This window comes from Stegostoma tigrinum, chromosome 3 (assembly GCF_030684315.1).
Source record: "Stegostoma tigrinum isolate sSteTig4 chromosome 3, sSteTig4.hap1, whole genome shotgun sequence".
Lineage (NCBI taxonomy): Eukaryota > Metazoa > Chordata > Chondrichthyes > Orectolobiformes > Stegostomatidae > Stegostoma > Stegostoma tigrinum.
In genome coordinates, this window is record NC_081356.1 from 14419590 (window position 1) to 14430891 (window position 11302).

Consider the following 11302-nt stretch of genomic DNA (forward strand, 5'->3'; position numbering starts at 1 on the left):
TGTGGTTATTAACCTGGGCCAATCAGGGAACCCTGGCTGACAGACATAAACAGGGTGTTTCAGAACATCTCCTCACTCTAGAGGCTGGCTCGGAGTTAGCTAGTTGGAGTCCATATACTGTGCATGTGTAAAAAAATGATGACTTGGTGATGGGATACCATCCTCTGTGCAGTTATTTCAAACTGGTATTACATCCCTAACATCTGCCTGATAAATATTTTGAGCGAAGATTGGCAAAAACAAAAGTCATCTTCTGAGGAACATGGAGTGTCTTGGAAAGACAGAAAGTCCTGATCCTTGTTTTTCAGAAATGCTTACTTTTTGTGTCAAGAAAAACGTTAATTAACATCAAACGTTTGCACTCAGCCAATGTTAAAGCATACATCTCCAAATATAACTTATTAATTAAAAGCCTGTATTTATTGTTCACTTTCTGACACCCAGTTTAATAGCAGAGCTTCATATTATAAGACCATCCTTGGGCAGATTCAATAGCATTCTTAGGGCTGATCTCTTGAGTAACCTTTTGGCAATTTTGTGGTCACTAATGCTCTGAGGTTTTCTTACCTTTGCCACAGTCTGCAGCTTTTTCAGATCAGATGACGTGGCAAGTATATTTTACGCACTTACTGTTTCATAATGTAAAGACAAAACTGTTGTTTACTGATAGTATCAAACAACATTTGGGCCTCCAAACCACTTCACTTATTGATGTCAGCTTATGGTCTCCCAAAAAGCAATAAATCTGAAAGTTTAAATCAGCTCAGGAGATCACTCTGCCCTAATTTTAAACTAATATTTTGTGAAGGGCTTCATTCCCGTTTCCCCAGGCAAAATTGTAAGAAATATTTCCAGCCATATAACTGCATGACAAAACAACAGCTGTCAAAAACTGGCATGGCAGACGTTTCATTAGAATCTCCACTTGAAGAATGTTCTGCCACAGAATGGTTGTGGTTGAGACAGTAAGATCCTTGAAAGGAAATCTGGGCAAAACCTGTAACAGATCTGCAGAGAGACTATAAAGCAGTGGGGTGAGTTTTATATGACACTAGCAAAGGGCTAGCACAGATCTTATGCAGTGAGTGGTTACTTTCTGTGTTGTAGTGTTCTATGATACTTTAGTCATTGTTTGTAAATGCACTTTGGCAGAAACTGTTTGCCTGTGCAATGCAACAGTGGTGCTGGGGGTATGGTTTGCAAAGTGAGGTTTGACGGTAAGCTATTATTACATTAGAAAACCCAGCAAAGTAGCTTTCCCGATTGGGTTGTAGAATTTAGTTCCATCAAATTGTTTCTGCGCGGCTTCGCCCGTAGGAAAAGGCTGGAGCCCTTTCAGGCAGGAAAACTATTCGAGCAAGTATTGTACTGAGGGATTGAAGGTGATTGGAGTAAGGAAGGGGAGGGGAGCTTCTGGACTCCTGATAAATTTCAAGATTAAAGGGTGAATTCCGATGTGGTCTGGAAAAAGCATGATCTTACTTGTGCTTGTTGGAGAGGACCAGATAATGATCATGGGTGGCGGAGGAAGGTGGGTGGCCAGCAATTCTGGGGCGATCAGATAGATTGCTGCATTGGTAATGTTTACAAAGCAGCTTGTTGGGTCTGGTCCTCTCATCTTGACCCACAAACAGTGTAGCAACAATTTTTTTTTACAGTTCCAGCCTTTCTTTAGGAGTGCTTTAGGATAAAAGAATAGAGGAAAGAAAACACTGGGGCAGCTGCAGAGGAGGTGCACAAAGAGTGAGACAGTAATTTTAACAGACTTAGAGTTGAGTTTTAAAAGAGCAGCATGGTTTTAAGATATGTATGAATAAGATCTACTGCAGAGAGCTTGAAAAGAGACTTCATGCTTTGGCAGCATTTTGTTAAGAAGCTGTTGTTTGCTGAAAACCATCGGTTAAAATGATGACTGTTTGAATGAGAGATGAGAATGGCTAATCCACTTTCCATAAGACAACAGTTGCACATCCTTTGTGCCAGAGCTGTCTAAATCAGAAATAGGCAGTTTCAAGGCAAATTTAATTCTTAATCCAGACTTGTTGCAGTCTAACTTGTGACATAATTCCAACCCACCTGGTTTTGAGAGTCAAGATTCAGCCCTACATTCAGGACTTTTTCTTAACAGAGTACACTTCCAAAAAATTTATTTAAAAATAGACAATGATCAAATAATTCATTTTGGTGAACAGTTCTGAATTAGAATTGGCCAGAAGGGTGATGTCTGTCCAATGTGCAGTTATGATTCTTTGGAGGCCTTTGTAAAATCGAGCTCAACACTTTTCAAACTTCTGAATCTTGACTTGACTTTTGGTTGTCCTGAAATGGAAATCAATACATTACACTGGAATCAGTCATACTACTGAGCCCAACTGAGAGGGGAAGTCTGATCAAGGATGGAGGGAGGCAATCAGGGTCTGGAAGGGAAGCCACCCTCAAACTCTCATGGATTTCCCAGAGCGATAAACATGCCTCTGTCAAAGAGAGTTACAGATATATATCTGTCCTTTTCTCTCAGTGTCTCTTCTAGCCATATTGAGGGTATTGCACAACTGATTCATAAACCGAATAGCTGAGAATTTCCAGAGGTTCACCTCTTAACTGTAAACTCCGACCCACTAATCCAGTGACTGACATCCCTTAAGGGACCAGATACATTTTTCAATAATAAGCCCAGTTATGCCTATACTGCATTCCATTGGATTTTTTAAGGTTTGCTTGAGAGGGCAAATAAAGTCTATTTTTAAAGTCTTTTGGCTGTATGCCAGCAGGCCGAATGTTCCCAGAACTGTTGGGTATTCCCAACTGTGCGGTTGTGCAATATTACAGTAAGTTGCTGACTAAAAAGCTGTGTCCACCTACACTGTCCTTAAGGATGATGAGCAGGAAAGTCAATGAGAGGGGTCCTGATGGAACAGAATGCAATTTTCCCCCGTGGTGTGCTGCCCCAGAGGGAAGACCAGTAGAAACAAAAATTTAACACCACATCAACCTGTTTAGAACAGGTGGGACTTGAACCCAGTCCTCCTGACTCAAAGATATGGACACTACCATTGCACCACAAGACCCACAGCTGACAAGTGAAAGCACTGGTCATACTGGTCCTCTGTGGTGCAACATCCTCTTACAGTATACAAGTCAAGTCACAACAGTGTGTACCCTTCATGTGTTTTATTGGCTATTCCTTCTAGTGGAAACTCAATGGGAGGCAGGATAGTTTCAGGATTTGTCCCAGTGTTGGGGAGTTGGGTTTGAAATTCTTGGTTTCTGCCCAACATCTCTGACTGTGCAGCAATCCCTCAGTCAAGCATCACTAAAGATTTTGTTCTCAAGTCTCATGGCAAAGTCAAGAGAATTCTTTCACTCCAAATCAGTTCCTATTCAAAATGGTCTTCCCTTAAAATTGCTGAAAGGAGACAAGGAGTCATCTTACACTCATTAGGACTGGGCCAGACGAAACCAGGTTTGGTAAAGGAAGATCAAATCTATATGGGATTGAAAGAGGGTACTGATTGACTGAGGCATCTTTGGTGTGAAGCTATGGCAGGAACAGTTATCTATCAATCTTAGTTCTCAGACTAGGCAGGTCTACTCTGAGTGTTCAGGGTGTTGTCACTGGGAATACTGCAAAGATTGGCAATGTCTATGACCCTTTCTACCCCAAAGGAAAAGGTGCAATGCACATATGAATTCCATTTACATGCATAAACTACAGTCCTGTGTGATAATATTTGTAGCTTCTAGCATGTGTAAATGCATCACAGTGGAAGTCTGACTGAAATCTTAAATTGGCTTCCAGTGGAATTCTTAGCACAGCCTGAAATTTTTAATAATTGTTGTCCAAAAGCAGAACCATATCTAACGTTGGACCTGATACTCTAAATCTCACAAACACAGGCTGCTCAAGCATAATTGGCAGGATGCCCACTGCTGATGATGGCCTTAAAATCAGCAACTTCTTCTCATGCAGTCTAAATTGCTGTCTCTTTTTCTAGTCTGGTTTCTTGCATCCTCATCCTGAAAATACAAGACATGAAGCTTCAACTTCATGTTTCCTTTTAGCAATGTTTATAACTCATGTCCCTTTGACTCCTGCATCTTCTAGTACGCCATTGTAATATGGTCTCCCACGCCCAGCAGAAGTGTTGACCCACAAAGGTCTCAGGATCCGATTTAATATATATCTGACTCGATTTATATTTTATCCACTTAGATGATAGACTTTCAAACCTAATTCTCATTAGTCGAAGGGTTTGTACTTACCTGATTTTCAGACAGAGGAAACATTCATTGTTATATGTGACGCCATCAGTTCCACATACTGGTTCATATTTAGCAGGACATTTCAAATTTGACTGGATCCTCCCGCAGAGTGGCTGGAATAAAAAAGAGAAACGCTTCTATGGGCTCTTAATGCTCACACTAAAGCTATGAAGATGTTGCAAAAATGGAAATTGAAAATAGTTTCAATTTACCTCGATGGGATTTTCAGCAGTTTCTACAGCTGCAGATGTGGAGAGAGAATTAGGCCCTGATTCAGTGATTTATTACTAAAATCAAATATATATATATATATATATATATATATACATCTGAAGATAAAGGAATGATTTATTGTTGTCAAATGCGCCTAAATAGAGTGAAAAGATCAACAGAAAGAAATGACATTATGCAGCCAAAAATGCAATCTTAATTTCATGAATTAACCAATTAGATCTCCTCCAAGACTGACAATTGTAACTTTAGCTTGAAATCAACATATCTACACAAAATGGTTATATGGAGCCTGGATTCTTGAAACTTTCTGATGATGGTTTAACTTCTTGTCTATACATTAGCTCTTTGTGATTTCTTGCTGTGGGTTATTGGTCACTTTGCTTGCCTGTATGTAACAATATTAAATGGCGCTGCAGTAATTGGTTACAAAATGAAGTGTGTTGGGACTTCCTGAGGATGTATATAATGAACTATTAGAGTATGTTGACTCTAGTCCTTTACAGGACGGACATTATTTAACCAAAAATAAGTAAAGTGGCCACATATAACACGTGACAATGGGATAAATTATATTCAGCGGCCGTAAACAGTGCTATACAGAGGAACTTACCCACAGTGCCCAATAAGAACACGGAGAGAAAAGTATAAGCTGACGATGATTTCATTCTCCTCCAGCAGCAGTACTAGGTTAATGATGTGCAGATATATTCTTGTATTGACACTTGTCTCAACGTTATACTGCATAGGACGGAGCTGGTTTATATAAAAGGATGGTTGGTCAGTGACTCATTGAGCAATATGAATGCACAGAACAGAAATATAAGGATGGTAGAATGCCCCGTATGAGACAACAATTAATTGTACTGAACTGGAACAAATGTTACAGCGTTAATCAATGTACAGGCCAGGGCACAGCAAGAACCTAAAAAGATACAACCACTTCAAGGCCACCCAGAGTTGCTATCTTTTACTGATGTATCTTTATTTCATTCCACTCGAGCCTGAAGCTGAAAGTAACACATAATGACAACTTGTCAGCCCTCGTGTAAAAGTATGATGAGGCTGTCCGCCCTCTACACTTCACACTGTGCACTCAGGGAAAACAACAACACTTATGGAACTGGAACTTTGAAATTGCCTAATCTCTGTAATTCTTTTTGTGTCGACTATATAAACTAGACATTTACTGTTCACACAAGAGACGAAAGTCATACTCACAGATTGATTTACGAGTGGAAATTGACTTTACGTGTTTTCACGAGCTTTTGTCCCTCTCAGGAAATTGCCTGTTGCTAAATAAAAACTGAAAGAGCCGCAGATGCTGTAAATCCGAAACAAAAGCAGAAAATTCTGGAAAAGCTCAGCAGGTCTGGCAGCATCAGTGGAGAGAAATCAGAGTTAATGTTTCAGGTCAAGAGACCCTTCCTCACAGCCGATTCTAAGGAAGGGTCATTGGATCTGAAACAATTGCTCTGATTTTTCTCTACCGATGCTGCCAGACCTGCTGAGCTTTTCCAACCATTCCTGTTTTTGTTTATGACTGCGAACTGAGACAGTTTGACAAAGGATTACATTGAATATAAGGTACAGAAATGGTCTAAATAGTCAAAAAAGTGTTTATGCTCCACTAGAGTCCTGTTTTTCCTTTTCTAAATCCATATTGCGACTCTCTAGTCCCTTCTACGTCAGTTGGGTTGTTAGGCTTCCCTGAAATGCATACTTCAATCACTCCTGGTGGTGTCAAGGTCTACATTCGCCAAACACTCCTGGATAAAGAGGCTTCTTCTGAATTTCCTGTTGGATCTTATACTGATTGCCTCTAGCTATGTTTTCCTCACGTGAGGAAACATTCTCTCTGTACTCACTTCATCAAAACACTGCATCATTTTAGTAGTGTCTGTGGGGTGACTGTTGAGCATTCTTTTTACTCAAGAAATGAAATCCAGGCTATTCATCCTTCCCTGGTATCATCCTTGTAAATGATCTCTGTACGGTCTTCAGTGTCCAGACCAGAACTGTATGTAGTACTCTAAACCTGATCTAAGCAAGGTTTGGCATTGGGCAATCTCAAAGTCAAAGAGCTTTATGTCATTGAAACAGGCCCTTCAGCCCAACTTGCCCATGCTGCTCAGTTTGCACAATTAGTTTAGTCCTATTTGCCTACGTTTGGTCCAAATCCATTCATTCCTACCCCATCCAGGCAGAATTGACTGGAAGAGGAGCTTAGCAGGAAAGATAATAGAGCAGCAATGGCAGAAGTTTCTGGGAGTAACTCAGGAGATGCAGCAACAATTTATCCCTAGGGCAAAAAAGCATGGTATAAGGAGGATGAGGCAACTGTGGCTCACTAAGGAAGCCAGGGACAGCTTAAAAGCAAAAAAGAAAGCAAAAAATGTGGCAAAGGGTAGGGGGAAACCAGAGGACTGGGAAGCTTACAAAGACCAACAGGGAGCAACCAAAAAAGAAATAAGGAGGGAGAAAATGAAATATGAAGGAAAGCGTGCTAGTAATATAAATGAAGACTGTAAGAGTTTCTTTAGGTATATAAAGGGCAAATGAGAAGCAAAAGTGGACATTGGACCTCTGGAAAATGACAATGGAGAGATTGTAGTTGAGAACAAGGAAATGGCTGAGAAACTGAATATTTACTTTGTGTTGGTCTTCACAGTGGAAGACATGAGTAAAATCCCAAAAATTCAAGAGAGTCAGGGGGCAGGGCTGAGTTTGGTGGCCATCACCAAGGAAAACATGCAGTAAAACTGATTGGCCTAAAGGTGGACAAATCACCTGGACCTGATGAACTACACTGCAGATTTCTAAAGGAGATGGTTGAAGAGATAATGGAAGCAATAGTGGTGATTTTTCAGGAGTTGCTAGAATCAGGGAGGCTTCCAGAGGACTGGAAAATCGCTAACGTGACACCCGTGTTCAAAAAAAGAGTAAGACAAAAGATGGAAATTACAGGCCGATTAACCTAACCTCAGTCATGGGTAAGATTTTGGAGTTCATTGTAAAGTATGAAATTGCTGAATATTTGGAAGTGTATAGTAAAATAGGGCAAAGGCAGCATGGTTTCATCAAGGGGAGCTCATGCCTGACAAATCTGTTAGAATTCTTTGAGGAAATAATGGGCAGGGTAGACCAAGGAGAGTCAATGGATGTTATCTACTTGGACTTTATGAAGGACTTTGATAAGGTGCCACACAGGAGGCTGCTGAGTAAGATAAAGGCTCATGGTGTTAGAGGCAGGGCACTAACATGGATAGAAGATTGGCTTTCTGGCAGAAAGCAAGAGTGGGGATAAAGAGGTCTTTCTCGGGATGGCAGCCAGTGACTTGTGCTGTTCCACAAGGATCAGGGTTGGAACTAGAACTTTTCAATTTGTACAATAATGTTCTTGAAGAAGGAACTGTGGGCATTCTGGCTAAGTTTGCAGATGATACAAAGATAGGTGGACGGAGAGGTCATATTGAGGAGGTGGGGAGGCTTCAGAAGGATTTGGACAGGTTAGGAGGGTGGGCAAAGAAGTGGCAGATGGAGTATAATGTGGGAAAGTGTGAGGTCATGCACTTTGGTAAGAACAATAAAAGCATGGACTATTTTCTAAATGGGGAGACAACTTAGAAGTCTGAAGTGCAAAGAGACTCGAGAGTTCTAGTCCAGGATTCTCTCTAGGTTGAAGTCAATAGTCAGGAAGGTAAATGCACTGTTGGCGTTTATTTTGAGAGGACATGAATAAAAAAGCAGGGATGCACTCCTGAGGCTTTATAAGGCTGTGGGCAGGCCACATTTGGAGTATTGTGTGTAGTTTTGGGCCCCATATCTCAAGAAATATGTACTGGCCCTGGACCAGGTTCAGAAGAGGTTCATGAGAATGGTCCTAGGAATGGAAAGCTTAATGTATGAGGAATGTTTGAGGACTCTCAGACTATACTCATTGGAGTTTAGAAGGAAGGGGGGTATCTAATCGAAACTTTCAGAATACAGAAGGGCCTAAACAAAGTGGATGTTGGGAAGATGCTTCCATTGGTAGGAGAGACTAGAACCTGAGGGCACAGCTTCAGGCTAAAGGGAAAACCTTTTAGAACGGAGATAAGGAGAAACTTCTTCAGCCAGAGAGTAGTGAATCTATGGAATTCACTGCCACAGAAGGCTGTGGAGGCCGGGTCATTGAGTATATTTAAGACTGAGATAGATAGGCTCTTGATTATCAAGGGGATCAAGCGTTACGGGGTGAAAGTGGGAGAGTGGGGTTAAGGAACTTATCAGCCATGATTGAATGGCAGAGCAGATTCGATGGGCCGAATGACCTAATTTCTGCTCCTCCGTACTCTGGCCTTATGGTTTTATCCATGTACCTGTCCAAATGTTTCTCAAATAACAACATTGTACTCACCTCTATTGTTGAATGAATTGGATTTTCCTACGATTGTTCTTTTGTTTGAACATTTCTTACATTTCATGGGTTAATGCAGCCCACGTCATTGGTTGTTCATGATTTCCACAGTGTGGCATTAGCCTCAAAACAGTTCATTTCATTCGTTTACACAAAGGGTCCTGTGGCTCTGCACCAGGGCCCTCCCCTACTCTCCATTTTGACCCTATGCTCTCCTCGAGTGTCAATGCTCTACTACAGTCTCCTCCAATCTTCCCCTTTCCTAGTGGTGAACAGTTCTTTTTCAGACTGGAAGGAATTATGTCTTGGTGCCCCTTGAGGTTGGCGTTGAATCATTCTCTTAATCGCACATACACCCGACCAGCATAATTAGGTATACTGGGTATCATTTCAAGGATCATGGAGAGCACAAAACGTAGAAAAATAATAAAACAGTGAATGGATTTCATAAAATCACAACCTGTTAAAATGACAGATGCACGGCAGATGAAATTTAATTCAGAGATAAGTGAATCATGATCGGCGCAGGCTTGGAGGGCCGAAGGGCCTGTTCCTGTGCTGTAATTTTCTTTGTTCTTCGTTCTTTGTTGATGCATTTTGATAGGACGAATTAGGAAAACAATGTACTCTTTTCAAGAGAATGCAGTGACACGAAAGCCCTGCTGTTTCACATACACAAACCGTTTGTGGTGGTAAGTCAAGATAAGAAGGCTGTTGAAAAAAGTTGGATCTTTTTCTATATGTACAGAAACCTGGACATATATTTTGTTCCAGGACAGGGAAACATGAGCCGGGCCCATTCCCAACTTCATAAATTTGAGTGACCTCCTAACCCCAACCTCACACATCTTTATCTCTCAGAGACATGGACAGAGAGAGCCTGGATTTGGGCATTGCACTGGAGTGCAGGAGGAGTGTGAGTGCAGAATGAGTATGGGTGTTCTTAGAAACAACAATCTATCTCCCAACATTGCTCTTATATCACTAAACTAAACCACTGATCTCCTCATCCATTCTCATGTCCCCTTCTCCTCCCACGGCCTTCATGCTCCCTATATCCTAATGCCTGTGTCTTTGCACCATGCTTCCTAACATCTCCATGCCTTTGGCTCCTTATGTGGCCCATTCCTACAACATCTGCCCCCACTCACACACACAATTTACCTTCCATAGCACTCATCTACTATAAACAGATGTCAGGATGTCTTAGAAATTGACATAAACATAAACTTCTTAAAAACTAATAGATGAATCATTCCACGAAACTTTACACTGAAAAAAGCTTTCATAAAGATCAGTCAAAAAATGTAAATACCTTCAAGCATTTAATGTTATGAAAACAAACTTTTATTCAATACCACATTAAAGTCAGATATCCTTTCATAACTTCGTAAAAATTGCCAATCAAAATGTGAACTCAGTGCCCTGCTGGAATTTATGCTTCTATAGCTATTCAAACTCAGAGAAACATTTATAATAGATTCAGTTGTAATGAGAATCCTTGGAAATTTAACAAGACAGTCTAGTGAAATAAAAAGATTTTTTTTTAAGCTGCAGATGGTGTTTCATTTCCATTTCAATGCGGGTTGTCTGTCAATCAGAGAAATGGAGCAAGTTCTTGGATATTTTAAACTTTCAATAATAGGGGACAAATCAATTTCCGAAGCTAAAGGTCTCTTGATGTTTAAATTACAGTCCAAAACGTGGAACTAGAAAATTGTTTTCTTCAATTTTGAATGCTTAAGAACATCTTTCCCAATGTAAAATAGTTTAGAAAGGATCTTAATAGTTAGTGAATACTGATCAATTTAGTTTTCCAATTAAGCTCTGGGATAAATAATCTAATCATGACATTGCTTTTAAAATATAGAACACTTCTTTGCCAGACTATTCCTCTCCAGTGGTTCTGAAATATCATTTGAAGTGGATTATTTCAGGGCTTACAAAGTTCACCAACATACAAGCCTAAGATTGGGCATAATGGTGGTGATGGTGATAGAATGTATTTGCCTCGCTATGCCAACCCCGATTTCAGAAGATTTACCTGAGAATGTGACCTGCAAATTGATTGCATGAAAATAATTTGGAGGTGCAAAGGTAGAGGAAACTTGTTCTTCCAGCCAAATAAAAAAATCTGTTTTCCTGAACCCATTCCTGCATCTTATGGGAGCCCCCCAAAAAAATCAGCCCAAAACAAAGAAAACATACTAAACATTTTCAAATTACTGACTAGATTCCAAAGCTTCACCAGAACAATGCTGGGGTGGGGAATGTCCGTTAGATGGAGAGATTAAAAAACTGAAGCTGAGGAAGTTATTGTACAATTTAGCAGAAGCATTAAAATCATGATAGGGTATGAAACAGTAAATCAGGAGGAGCGCTTTTCTGTGACTTAGTAAGCAGAATCAG